This window comes from Sinocyclocheilus rhinocerous, unplaced genomic scaffold (assembly GCF_001515625.1).
Source record: "Sinocyclocheilus rhinocerous isolate Xijiao unplaced genomic scaffold, SAMN03320098_v1.1 scaffold232, whole genome shotgun sequence".
NCBI lineage: Eukaryota > Metazoa > Chordata > Actinopteri > Cypriniformes > Cyprinidae > Sinocyclocheilus > Sinocyclocheilus rhinocerous.
The window spans coordinates 1,060,117-1,072,800 of record NW_015641295.1 but is presented as its reverse complement, the minus strand read 5'-3'; the positions used below and the strand labels follow the sequence as shown (position 1 = coordinate 1,072,800).

At 35.3% G+C, this 12,684-nt stretch overlaps 1 protein-coding gene across 5 annotated transcripts in view; it reads left to right on the top strand.

Annotated features, from left to right (window-relative positions):
* Positions 1-8,610: 8,610 nt before the first annotated feature.
* The window catches only part of LOC107754762 (calcium uptake protein 1, mitochondrial), a 95,260-nt gene continuing 91,186 nt past the window's right edge, over positions 8,611-12,684 (top strand). For 3 of the 5 annotated variants that reach the window (XM_016571340.1, XM_016571339.1, XM_016571338.1), the window contains exon 1: positions 8,612-8,766. The gene's annotated coding sequence lies outside the window, so the exon portion shown is untranslated. Of the gene's footprint in view, positions 8,767-12,684 lie in introns of all 5 variants that reach the window. The other 2 variants (XM_016571342.1, XM_016571341.1) reach the window with 2 other exon arrangements.

Genomic DNA, 12,684 nt, shown 5'->3' with positions numbered 1-12,684 from the left:
ATCGAAACTCTTTGGTCACGTTTGAGCGAGATGCTAATGGTCTAATCAGATTCAATGATCTATGCTAAGCTACAGCTAAAAGTGCTACGGCCAGACCCGGAGATCGGCTGAATGGATTCGAAACTGGTAAAACTCAACTGTTTAACTCTTAGGGGAGTTGGAAAATGAGCCTATTTTCAAAAATAGTGGAGTGTTCCTTTAATAATATCCAGTAACACTATAAACATTCTTTGTAAATAGCAGAGACCATGGAAAAACATCACTGAATTAAGTCCTTTCAAACATTCATTAATCAATATAATCAAGTTTATTCACAAACAGTTTTCATCAAAATCATATGTAATTGAAAGAACATAAATGGCCACTGTTCTTTCTGTTCCGAAAATGGTTATTTTATGGAATCACTGCAAAAACTTTTTTTTTTTGCAATCTTCATTTTTAAGTGTGTAGTCTGAATGTTTATGGGATTTGTTGCCAGATTAGGTAACTAGGTTAACTTTATATTTATATTATAAGAGCTTTCGAATAACTATAATATACTTTTGGAATTGTTTGGCAATCTACATCGTTTTGATACTTTTTTTTTTTAACTTTTTTGAAAAGTGTAAAGAGGTTAAGCAAACAGAGACTATTCCAATCTTCACTCAAGTAAGGTTTTTTTTAGCATGTGAGATCATGGGTTACCTCATTAAATCATCTCTAATAAGGTATTAAAGCGGAATCTTGTGAAATAAACAAATATTTTATTAAAACACAAGTGTCTGGTTGAATTTGGTCAGTATTACTGCATTCGCTTTAACTGTAAAATGTTTAAGTGTGGAATAATTTTTTCCTGCCTTAATTGTTTCACAAGGAATATTCAGTTGTTGTACCCTTAAGGACCTTTAAAAGTGAATTTTGCTTGTATAGCCTAATATGGTCAAGTTTATTCTGTCATGTTACTTAAAAAAATTCTTAGGTTGTGACATTGGTCCAAGCAAATCTGACCTATTCAGATTGCTGAACATCTACCCACAAAATCCTCTGCTTATCTTGAGACTTAATCTGTGCAAGAGTAGAACCAATTGAATATACAGATGGCCAACGTTTTGAAGACAGCGTGTGTGTTCAACAGCTGTAAGGCTTATGCAGTTCGTTAACTTGAGCCATGTGATTGAGGCTAAAAAAAAATACAGTTTTTTTTTTTTATTTTACACCTGTTGCTGAGTCACAGACCTCTAAAGACCTGCTGGAAAACATGGCTGACATCCTGATTCTCTGCCTACAACTCTCTCCGAGTCGCTCCTCTGTTTCCATGGGAGATAATCGTGCACGTATTTGAGCCGGTTCTTCTCAGAACACCTCAGGAGTCTTATCAGTGAATCTGCATGAATTACACATGAGTCAGGTGAACTCTGGCAGAGAAGTCAAACAGATAAAACAAACACAAGCTCTGTTCTTAACTGGACAATCTGGGCCAGAGTGATTCAGTCATGTCAAGGGGTTTGATTTAGCTGACACTAAAGTCCAAAGGTATACAGCCAGTAGTCAGGGACTTTAGATCTGAAGCATGTGGGCTGACAGGAGGTTAGATTAAAAAACAAAAGAAAACATCTGTGCTCTCACTCACCCTTTCATACATGCAGATACACGGTAACATATTGAATACAACTGCAGGAAACAGTACAGAACATTTCCTTAAGGAAATACCAGTGCTTGTAAAGCAGTAAAATAGTCTGAAAGTATTAGATAAAGCAATATAAAAGTTACAAACTCTATACTATACAAAAACGGCCTATGAGACAGAAAAGAACTATCAAAATTCAGTATGCAAATTGTTTTAAGACTGCATGCAAATATTTTGATGATGTCACTGCAATAAATTACATACAACCCCGTTTCCTCATTAAAATATTTTATTGAAATAATTTCCCATTTAAGTTGATACAAATCAAACATAGCTAAAAAAAAAAAAAATAATGCTATGGAATTGAATAGAAGGCATCTTTATGAGCATAATAACTCCCATACATTGTTGCAAATAAAACACTCTAAAACACTTGTCTATATGCAAATATACTTATACTGCTCTCAGATTCATCTAATTGGTTTATTGCTTTAAGTGATATTCATTTACTGCACAACATGTCAAAAACTTCAAAAAAGAATAATAATAAACTGTTTTTGTGCAGGTAAAATATGTAATTGCATAAACATTTCCAGATATACAAAAATAAAAAATGAAGTAGTGAGTCAACTGCTAACCGTGCAGCTTTAAAGGGATAGTTCACCCAAAAATGAACATTTGATGTTTATCTGCTTACCCCCAGGGCATCCAAGATGTAGGTGACTTTGTTTCTCCAGTAGAACACAAACGAAGATTTTTAAGTCAAACCGTTGCAGTCTGTCAGTCATATAATGCAAGTGGATCGGAATCACGGCTTTGAGAGTCAAAAAAACATACACAAACAAAACCAAAATAAACCCTGTGGCTCGTGACGATACATTGATGTGTAAAGACACAAAACGGTCGGTCTGTGCAAGAAACTGAACAGTATTTATATAGTTTTTTACCTCTGATTTTCACCGCAATTTCCAAACTGTACTTACTGCAATCCGCTGGCCGCGCCGTTCTCAAGGCCGCCGGCCTCCGCTCACTCAAGCCCGCTGTGTGTGACGCTGTGTGACGTATTTTATGGAAGACTGTTTCCTGAACCTGCAGAGTAGCATACAATGGGTCTGTGTTCAAAGGCTGTTCTATAAAGTTGGGCAGTTCCAATTTTGCAAGGACAGTCTGGCACTTCTGACTCACAGCCTGTAAGTACTTCTTTATATTTAAAGAATTTGCCACTGATGATTCAAACGCGAGTAGGGCTTGTTGAACATAATGTTCTTTTTAGCAACATCATATGACCCCTTTAAAAATCTTCGTTTGTGTTCTACTGGTAAGGACTGGTTTCCGACACGGAAACGTTTGTCAGCACCAGATGAATGCACCGCTCCCAGGACTCAGAAGCGAATCAAGGGAGAAAGGGAGTGAGCACCTGATACCCTTCACTAGCTCGTAAGAAATATTCATCCACACCACAGCACAAATACTTGGATGAGAGAACTGATCTATTAAAGAGCACATATTTCCATTCATTAGACTCTTAGCCACCTGAACTCCACACCTGATGATTCAGCCCTCCTCTCATGCATGGCAGAACGTTCCTCTGACACACACACACACACAAAGTGACTGGACAAGATAAGCAGAAATCTGAACCTGCATTACTCGTTCTGTTGGAACTATCACACACACCTGATTAACAGCATGTAACACGAGTCCATTTCTTTCTTTCATACACACACGCAGATAACAGACAGCCAAAGCAACAACATCGTCTACACTTCTATGTCAACAATATCATAAGAGCTCTGCTTTTTCTGGTTTTAAAAATTCTGAATGGCTTTTCGCCTGTCTTGTTAGATTTGAGGTAATCTAGGCCAAACTATTTTGATCTTTGTGTGTGTGTGTGTGTACTTGTGAGGGCCAAATGTCCTCACTTATATAGTGAAATAATATGACAACTGCACTAGTGAGGACATTTTACTGGTCCTTACTAGTTAAAAAGCCTTGGGCAAGACATGCTTTGATGCAAATCTAGTGTAGGGGTAGGTTTAGAGGATAGGGGTTGGGTTAGGTGATAGAAAATATCATTAACCTGATATAAAAACAATGGAAGTCACTAATATAATGAAACAAATGTGTGTGTGTGTGTGTGTAAAGTGTGTGTTTTTTGTGTTTACAATATGCCCGTGGTGTACATATAATTTTGCCCACTTTAGTCAAATGGTCATCTGTCTCACCATTTTTAGAGCAATAACATTCTGACACTGTTCAAAAGTATCATCAATGTTAAGACAGTTCCAAAACAAATGGTTAAAATAGAATATATATATATATATAACGTTCTGCTAGATGGCTATTTACTGGAGTATACTTAAAATATACTTGAACTTTACTTAAGTATACTTAATAAAATAAACTTGAAGTATACTACTTTTTGGTAAGGGAAGTCAATGTGGTTATCTGTGTGTTTTTTTTTTAACAGCTACTAGTTTTTCAAAAGTAACTTTGTTGTGGATGCAGTGAGTAGCTTGGTAAGCTACCGTTTCAAAGTCACCTCCTCAAACACTGATGTAGATTTTGTTTACATTAAAAATTAAACATACACAATACTGTCATTGTTGCGATGCACATTTTCCTGTGATAAAGAAACATAGAAAGGATTAAAAACAAAAGAGATGAGGACACATATGCCGCCAATAAGGCTAGCTTGGTCATGCTGTAGGCGTATGATCTGAATAGGTCTATTGTAATAAAGATGAATTTGCGTGCAGATATTATCAGGGCCACCACTCTGTGCCCATTGTGGTTTCAAAATGGCATCCTCTCTGATCTTTTATTACCACCATCCCCTCCTCCAAACTCAGAGGAAATAGATTTATCAAAACTTTGTTCCATGTAAATGCAGCATAAATACTGAGCACTATAGCGTATAACATCTCCTCCCCCCAAAAATCAATAATAATATGTTTAAAACCAAGCCAATCTCTTTTTCTCGCCAGAGCCCCTGATTATAAAAGGCTTTATTTTTATGTACACTTTTTGACATCATGTTTTATTCTGGCTTAAAGTAGCCGCCTAGAAGGCCTCGATGATTAGGAGGGAGATTCTGTCAGTCTGACAGCAGAGGAATTGGATATGCTATGAGAGCACTCAACAGATCAATGACATTTCTGATAGACTGAAATAGACTTGAATTGAAATATTGCTGTTAAGTTACTCTATTTTACGCCTCATGAATGACTGTACCACTGGAGACTAGTCGGATCTGAACTAAAATACACACTTAAAAATGTATTATGGCCGGCATGGAGACGTGTATGGAGATTTATAGAGATACAAAAGTGTGCAGAGACGTGGGCTTAAAATGAGACATGTCTCCAGTCTGGCTCCACTCTCAAAATTAATGTGAGAACAGTCAGTGGCCTGTGGTTATTTCTGAACAGCAGTGAGACTTCTGCACGAATAGACTACAAGTCTTGCTCTGCCAGACTTTTGACTGTAGGCATAAAGTCTGGTCCACTTTACGTCAAAACATATTTAAATATCTTCCAAAGAAATCCATTTCATAATTTGACTGTGGCTAATGCTAACTACCAGTGCAACTAACTACAACAAAAGAATGATTATATGATGGCTGGCTATAAATATATTTGCTAATATTCAATATATTCCTACATATATGATCACATTTTCTCTTGGCCGTACAGAGGTGAGTCAGTATAGCTTCTTACAAAAAAGTTGAGGTCATTATGATTTTTTTAAATGTTTTTGAAAGAAGACTATTATGCATTTCTTTTATCAAAAATACTGTAAAACTATATTGTGAAAAATTATGACAGTTTTAAATAAACTGCTTTCAATTGTTATATACTTTAAAATATTTTAAATAAAATATATTTTAAAAATGTAATGGCAAAGCTGAATTTTCAGAAGTCTTCAGTTTCATATGTTCCTTCGGAAACCATTCTAATTTGCCGATTTGTGGCTCAACACAGTAAAAAATTCCCACCTATTTCAACTTAAAAACCCAAGTTGCTACTTTACATTTTTAGGTATAATCAAATCAAATGGTTGTACAAGTCATTTCAACTTCAATTACATTAAACCGACTTGAAAAATTAAATTGATTTTCATATTTAAATGAAACTAAATTGAAATTGTTCAGCTTATTTTGATTAAAGTAATCTAAAAACATAAGTTGCCATGACTTAATAATTTATTTATTTTTATAAAGAAGAAACATTTCTTCTGTTTCTTTTGAAAACAGTTGTTCTGCTTAAAATTTTGTGGAAACAAAATTCAGGATTCATTGAAAGTTCACAAAAAGATAAGCATTTATTTCAAAATAGATTTTGTAACATTTTATTAATTGAATTTAATTTTAATTTGTCCTTTCTGAATAAAAGTTATATTTCTTTATAAAAAAAAAACAGTAAATAACCATCTAGCAGAACACCCTACCGACCACTTACTGACCCCATACTTTTGAAAGCTAGTGTATTGTTTAGTCAAAAATGAAGATTTATTACTTTTTTATTAAGATTTATTATTTGCAATTTCAAATCGTGCAGTCACCTGTCAAGTTAAGACTTCGTGGATTGTCTGTACTAAGGTTAAGGTTAGAGGTTAGGTAACATTATATCAAATGAAATTACGGTATTTAACTGTAAATTTAAGTTAAAACCGTAAAACCTAAAACGTTGCTACCGTATTTTTTACGGTAAAATTCTGGCAACCACAGCTGCCGGTTTTCTACCGTAAATTTTACGGAATTGTTTTTACAGTGTAGGGTCTTAATTCACTACTCACTATCACTGTTTGACAAGCATTATTATATCAATGCACCAGCAGTTGTTTGCCCAGTGTTTAACTTGCATATAGAATCTTTAATGTAACTAGATCTTGCAGGCTAACAGTGCCTAATTATTTAGTGGGTTATGGCAAAAAGTGAACTCTTTATAACCCGGTGACAAAGCCAAGCTTCACACAGACTAAATTATAAATCCACATTTAATTTCAAACAATCTGGTCTTCGAGAGCATCCAAAATAGCATAGTTTGCATAGATGGATCCTCTATGCACCCAAGCTCAGATCCTGTTTCACGGTTGGTTGATCCAGAGAGGAAATTTGCCAAAGACAGTCTATTTTGCAGAGGGAGTATGTGTGTGTTAACACTAGGATAGGGTGACCATACGTGCCATTTTCCCAGGACGCGTCCTGGCCAGGATTTCTATATTGCCTAAAATATCTAGGTTTTGGCTTTGTTTGCATGTGCAGACCGATCGGTGTATGACATCAAAGTACCATACAGACGGTTATGCTTTCGAAACGCTCTCGAGGTACTTTGATGTCAAACACTGATCGGTCTGAGCCGCACTGCTTTTAAGTCGAACACACCTAATATGTACGCGTAATTGCATCGCTTTGACCGTAGATCCCACCTTCTCACACGCCATGATTGGTCCATTATGTACAATGTTTGCATGTTATTGGTCAAACTACTTTTCGATCATTACCTTCAGCAAGCATGAAAACAGGAAAACAAAGCCAAAACAAATCCTGGCCAGGACGCGTCCTGGGAAAATGGCACGTATGGTCAACCTACACTAGGAGATGAATTAAATCAGAGGAAACAGAGCAGAAGGGAGGGAGAAAAAGAGGAGGGCCAAAGAAAGAAGGAATTAGAAGAACTGAGCAAGTTCAAACATGTCGGAGAAAAACTTTCAAAAATGTGGCGTATTTCTGGTCCTCTTGTTTTGTGTCCTTACACTTTTGATATTGAGCCATCTCCATCAGCAGGGAGGCTGCCAAACGTCTTGAAGAGGAAATTAAATCATTCAGCTGAATCAAATATCCAGCCCCACACCAAGTGAACACAGACATTTAAGTGTTTATGACCAGGCCCTGCTGAAAAGATCAAGTCATACTGCCCTATGGTCAAAGTCAACTATAGTCAAAGCTTTATTTTAGAACATGGTTATCTCCACTGGCTTAGACAAGGTGGTCTACCAGCTTTACCCAATTTGACTTTGGTTACTCTTGCTGGTTGTCCAGCTGAGCAGCAACGATCAGTTTCAAGCCATGTAGCTATCATCTGAAGCTAGTTTAGCTGGATTTTCTGGCAAGGTGACACCCTATTTATGACAACACAACAAGGAAAAAAAATGTGGTTTTACAAAAAGGTGACATAATACATTTCACATAATAAATTTCTGAAATAAATCCCTGGATATGTTATGTCTGAGTATGAGTGTGCGTGCGTAAGAAGAGATTATGAAGGGTGAAAGGCTTATCTTAATCATAGCACTTAATTTAATGATGACTCTGATTTAACTGTGTAATTTAATGTTACGAAAGTATTGTCTGTAAACTGAGAAAAACTTTTCTTTTACAAAAAAGTACTATGGAGACTATGGATTTGGACATATAGGCTACTGTATGATTACCATTTTATGCGCTTACAAATGTTTTTTTTTTTTTTGTACAGTGATCGAAGAGCCATTTTTAGTTCCCCAAAGAACCATTTTCTTAGTGTGAAGAACATTTTAAAAAAAATGTTAAGAACTTTTTTTCCAACCCCACTATGAAGAACCTTCTGTGGAATGTAAAGGTTCCATGGATGTTAAAGGTTCTTCATGGAAGCAAATGCCTTTTTTTTTATTTTTTTTTTTAAGTGTACCATGGTATTTAAATGGTATCACAGAGAATACAATTACCATCAATGTTTGGATTATTGTCCAAAGCATTGTAATATCAATGTACATTTTCGAAAGTATGGACAATAAAGTATTTTGCTACAATAGCCAAAAGTGCATACCTAGCCTAGCTGTAGCAGTTTAAGCATACCTTGTTTTTAAGACTCATCCATTTGTCTACTCCAACCACTCCTATAACACTTACATTTTTGACGAAAGCAACACAAAAGCTTTTTCACCTCGCCTATGAATACTTGTGTTTACAAACGGAAGGGAGTTATTCCCGCAGAGGAGATGTGTTTGAGGAGGAGGAGGAGGCTCTTGACGTCTGCTGTGGGGTGTGTTTGTGCTCGGCCTCCGTAGACGCGGAACTTCAGCAAAGACTGCCGTTAACGGAGAATCGGAGGAGAATCTATAGCTTTTACTGAAGACATCTTCCGTGCAGGACTTTAACTGAGATCGCCTGAAGTGTCAGAGTGAGTATATGATCAGACTCGATCACTTTAACTCCACTGACAGAGACAGACAACCACAGGAGCGAGCGAGCGAGCATAGCCAGCGTCAGTCTGCCTTTAGATAGCTGGGCTGTCTGTATGTGCATGACCATACTACAGTTGAAAACGGAATAATTACAAATATCCACGCAGTCTCTAGACGTCTTACAGTATATGACCATGTAACAGTGAAAAGGAAGCAGTTCAACTGTGTAGCTTATGCTAATGCTTCAGCTGCATAACACCTCAGCTCATCCACATGCCCAGCATAAACTCTGGCTCATATTTTATCAACTCTGGATATTTTAAAGCTCTTATATTTGCCTAGGACCCAGTTTATGTTATTCTTGTGAAGTAGTGTCATATTTGTTTGGCAGGTTTTGTTTTTCTACATTAATAGCATTATTGACGCTCTTGTTGACAAACGAGTTTAATGTTCAGACCATGTTGACATTTCTGTTATGAATATAGCTGTCATGTCTTGTGGTAATAATACTGTTACTTACTACTTCTTTTTTTTTGTATGTACATGGTATTTTAGGGGTAGTCTGCAGTAACTTTTATTTAGGAGAACTCATTCCTATAACAATTAGACACTTTTACTGATACACCTCATGAAAAATAAAGTTAAAAAACAGATGTCCAGATGTCTAATTAGTCATTAACAAGCATTATATAATGTTGAACAAATCAGTTGTTCAAAAACTTTAAATATACACTCACTAGCCACTTGTACACCTTGCTAGTACCGGGTTGGACCTCTTTTTGCCTTCATAACTGCTGTAATTCTTCATGGCATGAATTCAACAAGGTGCTGGGAACATACGCCTCAGAGATTTTGGTACATATTGATATGATAGCATCATGTAATTGTTGCAGATTTGTCGGCTGCTCATCCATGATGCAAATCTCCCATTTCACCACATCTCAGAGGTGCTCTATTGGACTGAGATCTGGAGGACATTTGAGTATAGTGATCTCATTGTCATGTTCATGACACCAGTTTGAGATGATTTGAGCTTTGTGACATTATCCTGTTGGAAGTAACCATCACAAGATTGGTGCACTGTTGTCTTTAAAGGACGGATAAGGTTAGCAACAATAGGTAGGCTGTGGTGTTTAAACAATGCTCAGTTGGTACCCAGAGTGTGCCAAGAAAATATCCCCTTGAAGCCCATCTGCTTCAAGGTTATTAGTGTGTTTATTTGAGTTACTGTTGCCTGTCTACCAGCTCGAACCAAAAAAAAAAAAAATGTAGCATTTTCAACGTCTTGGCATTTTAGAAAGATGAGATGAAGAAAATGATGGGCTAGTACTGTACGTTAACTCGAATTTTAATAGATTTTACAAATAATATATGTTATTATGTCCTGTTATAATGCAGTACAGTACATGTATCCTTAAATTTGCTCTGGGTTTATGAAAGTATGGACTCAGCTTAGCTTTTAAAGTTAAAAAGTGCTTTCCAATATATTCTGATGATCAATGAAGACAATGGGGGTTTCATCACTGAGTGTTTTGTTGGCTTTTACTGAGATAAAGAGAAAAAATCAGCAAGCTTGGAATTAAAATAAATAAAATAGTGAAAATGAAAAATCCTCAATAACATTTACGTTTTACATTTATTCATTTAGCAGATTTTATCCAAAGTGACTTACAAATGAGGTATACAACAAGTAATTCATCAAAAAGAGGAAAATAAAAACGAGAAGTGCCCGTAATACAAAGTTTTAGACATAATTCGGAAAAATACAAGCTTAGAACAGGGTAGATAAATGGGGGGAAAAAATGTAATAAGAGTCCAAGTTTTCACTGACTTGAGAATTGAATATTAACATAACTGACAGCATTACTATAAAACGTACCCACAAACAAACAAAACGCATTGTGGCCTTGGTTTACAAGTAGAGTTGGGAATCGAAAATCAATTCCAATTCCAGAATTGGATACTTAAGGTCAGGAATCAGATACTTGTTGTAAAATTTATATTTCAATTCCACCTATCAATTCCTATGTGCGCATCTTTTTTTTTAAGTGGCGAAAAGGGGCTATTAAAAATGTATTCGTATTTGAATAATTCATTCAAGAGATTCATTCAAAAACGCTGATTCATCCAGTAATGAAATAACATTTACGTTTTACATTTATTCATTTAGCAGATTTTATCCAAAGCGACTTACAGATGAGGTATACAACAAGTAATTCATCAAAAAGAGGAAAATAAACACGAGAAGTGCCCGTAATACAAAGTTTTAGACATAATTCGGAAAAATACAAGCTTAGAACAGGGTAGATAAATGGGGGGAAAAAATGTAATAAGAGTCCAAGTTTTCACTGACTTGAGAATTGAATATTAACATAACTGACAGCATTACTATAAAACGTACCCACAAACAAACAAAACGCATTGTGGCCTTGGTTTACAAGTAGGGTTGGGAATCGAAAATCAATTCCAATTCCAGAATTGGATACTTAAGGTCAGGAATCGGATACTTGTTGTAAAATTAATATTTCAATTCCACCTATCAGTTCCTATGTGCACATCTTTTTTTTTAAGTGGCGAAAAGGGGCTGTTAAAAATTTATTCGTATTCGAATAATTCATTCAAGAGATTCATTCAAAAACGCTGATTCATCCAGTAATGAATCAAGTAAATCTTAAGTGAGTCATTGAATCATTCCATGCATAAATTCCATGAGATTTTGTTTAGTTGTCTAATATTTTTTCCTCAGAATTGTGAGAGAAATACAACCTCCATTAAAAAAAAAAAAGCTCTTTTTTTGCACACAAACAACTCTAAATCGAGTCCAGTTTTTATGTAGCAGGCTGATTTTTGTTCATGGTATTAAGCAGCAATGAAATGTTTTGCAAAAAGAGACACAGAATAAATATGTTTGATATCTAAATGTTTGACTTAATTTTTTAACCACACTGCAATCAAAACTGGGAATCGCTAAGCAGAATTGGAATCGGAATTGGAATTGATAAAATTCAAACGATACCCAGCCCTATTTACAAGTCATACTCCAACTTTTGAGAGCATATTTTGACTAGTGGTTGACTTATGTTTTTTTTTGTTTTCAATATTGTGTCAGGTGAACGATCAGTGACCTAATAATGCTATTATATAGAATTTAATACCAACAAATGACATAGGCACAAAATTACTGAGATGCAGTAAATGGTTATTAATATTTAGGCCTACTCAAAATTTGTTATTGATTTGTTGTTTGTTATTTGTTATTGATTTGTAATTTATTGAAATTTAGTATCCATTGACTGCTTTTTGTCAGTTATCGGCACATGCAATATCATCCCAAAACAGCAGCTAATTTTTCAGCTTTACTGATTAGCCTATGCTCCAGTCTTGTTTAATCTCTTTTAACTTTATCTGAAGTAATTTATCAAAGCTTCTTTAAGCCTTCCTAAACTTATGGAAGCCCGTCTCTGCCACTAAATAAAAAATAAAACAAGGTAATTGCGGCTTTTTACTTTTTTTTCTCAGAATTGTGTGATATAAACTCGCAATTCTGACTTTATAACTCGCATTTCTGAGAAAAAAAGTCATAATTGCGAGTAGAAATGTAACGATTCACTCAACTCACGATTCGATTCGATTCACGATTTTGATTTCTCGATTCGATTCACAATTTTTTTTTAACAAAATGAGATTTAAGACAAATTATAAATTAAATGTGTCCTTTTATTATTGCTTGGACAAAATGCTGCACATTTCTTTGGGTATATTGAAATATAACACTATAATAATATACTAATATAGCACTTGCATATTATTGCTCTTTTGTTGGTTTTGATTGCTTCTATTGTCCTCATTTGTTAGTCGCTTTGGACAAAAGCGTCTGCTAAACGACACAATTTAAATATAATGTAAATGTAAAT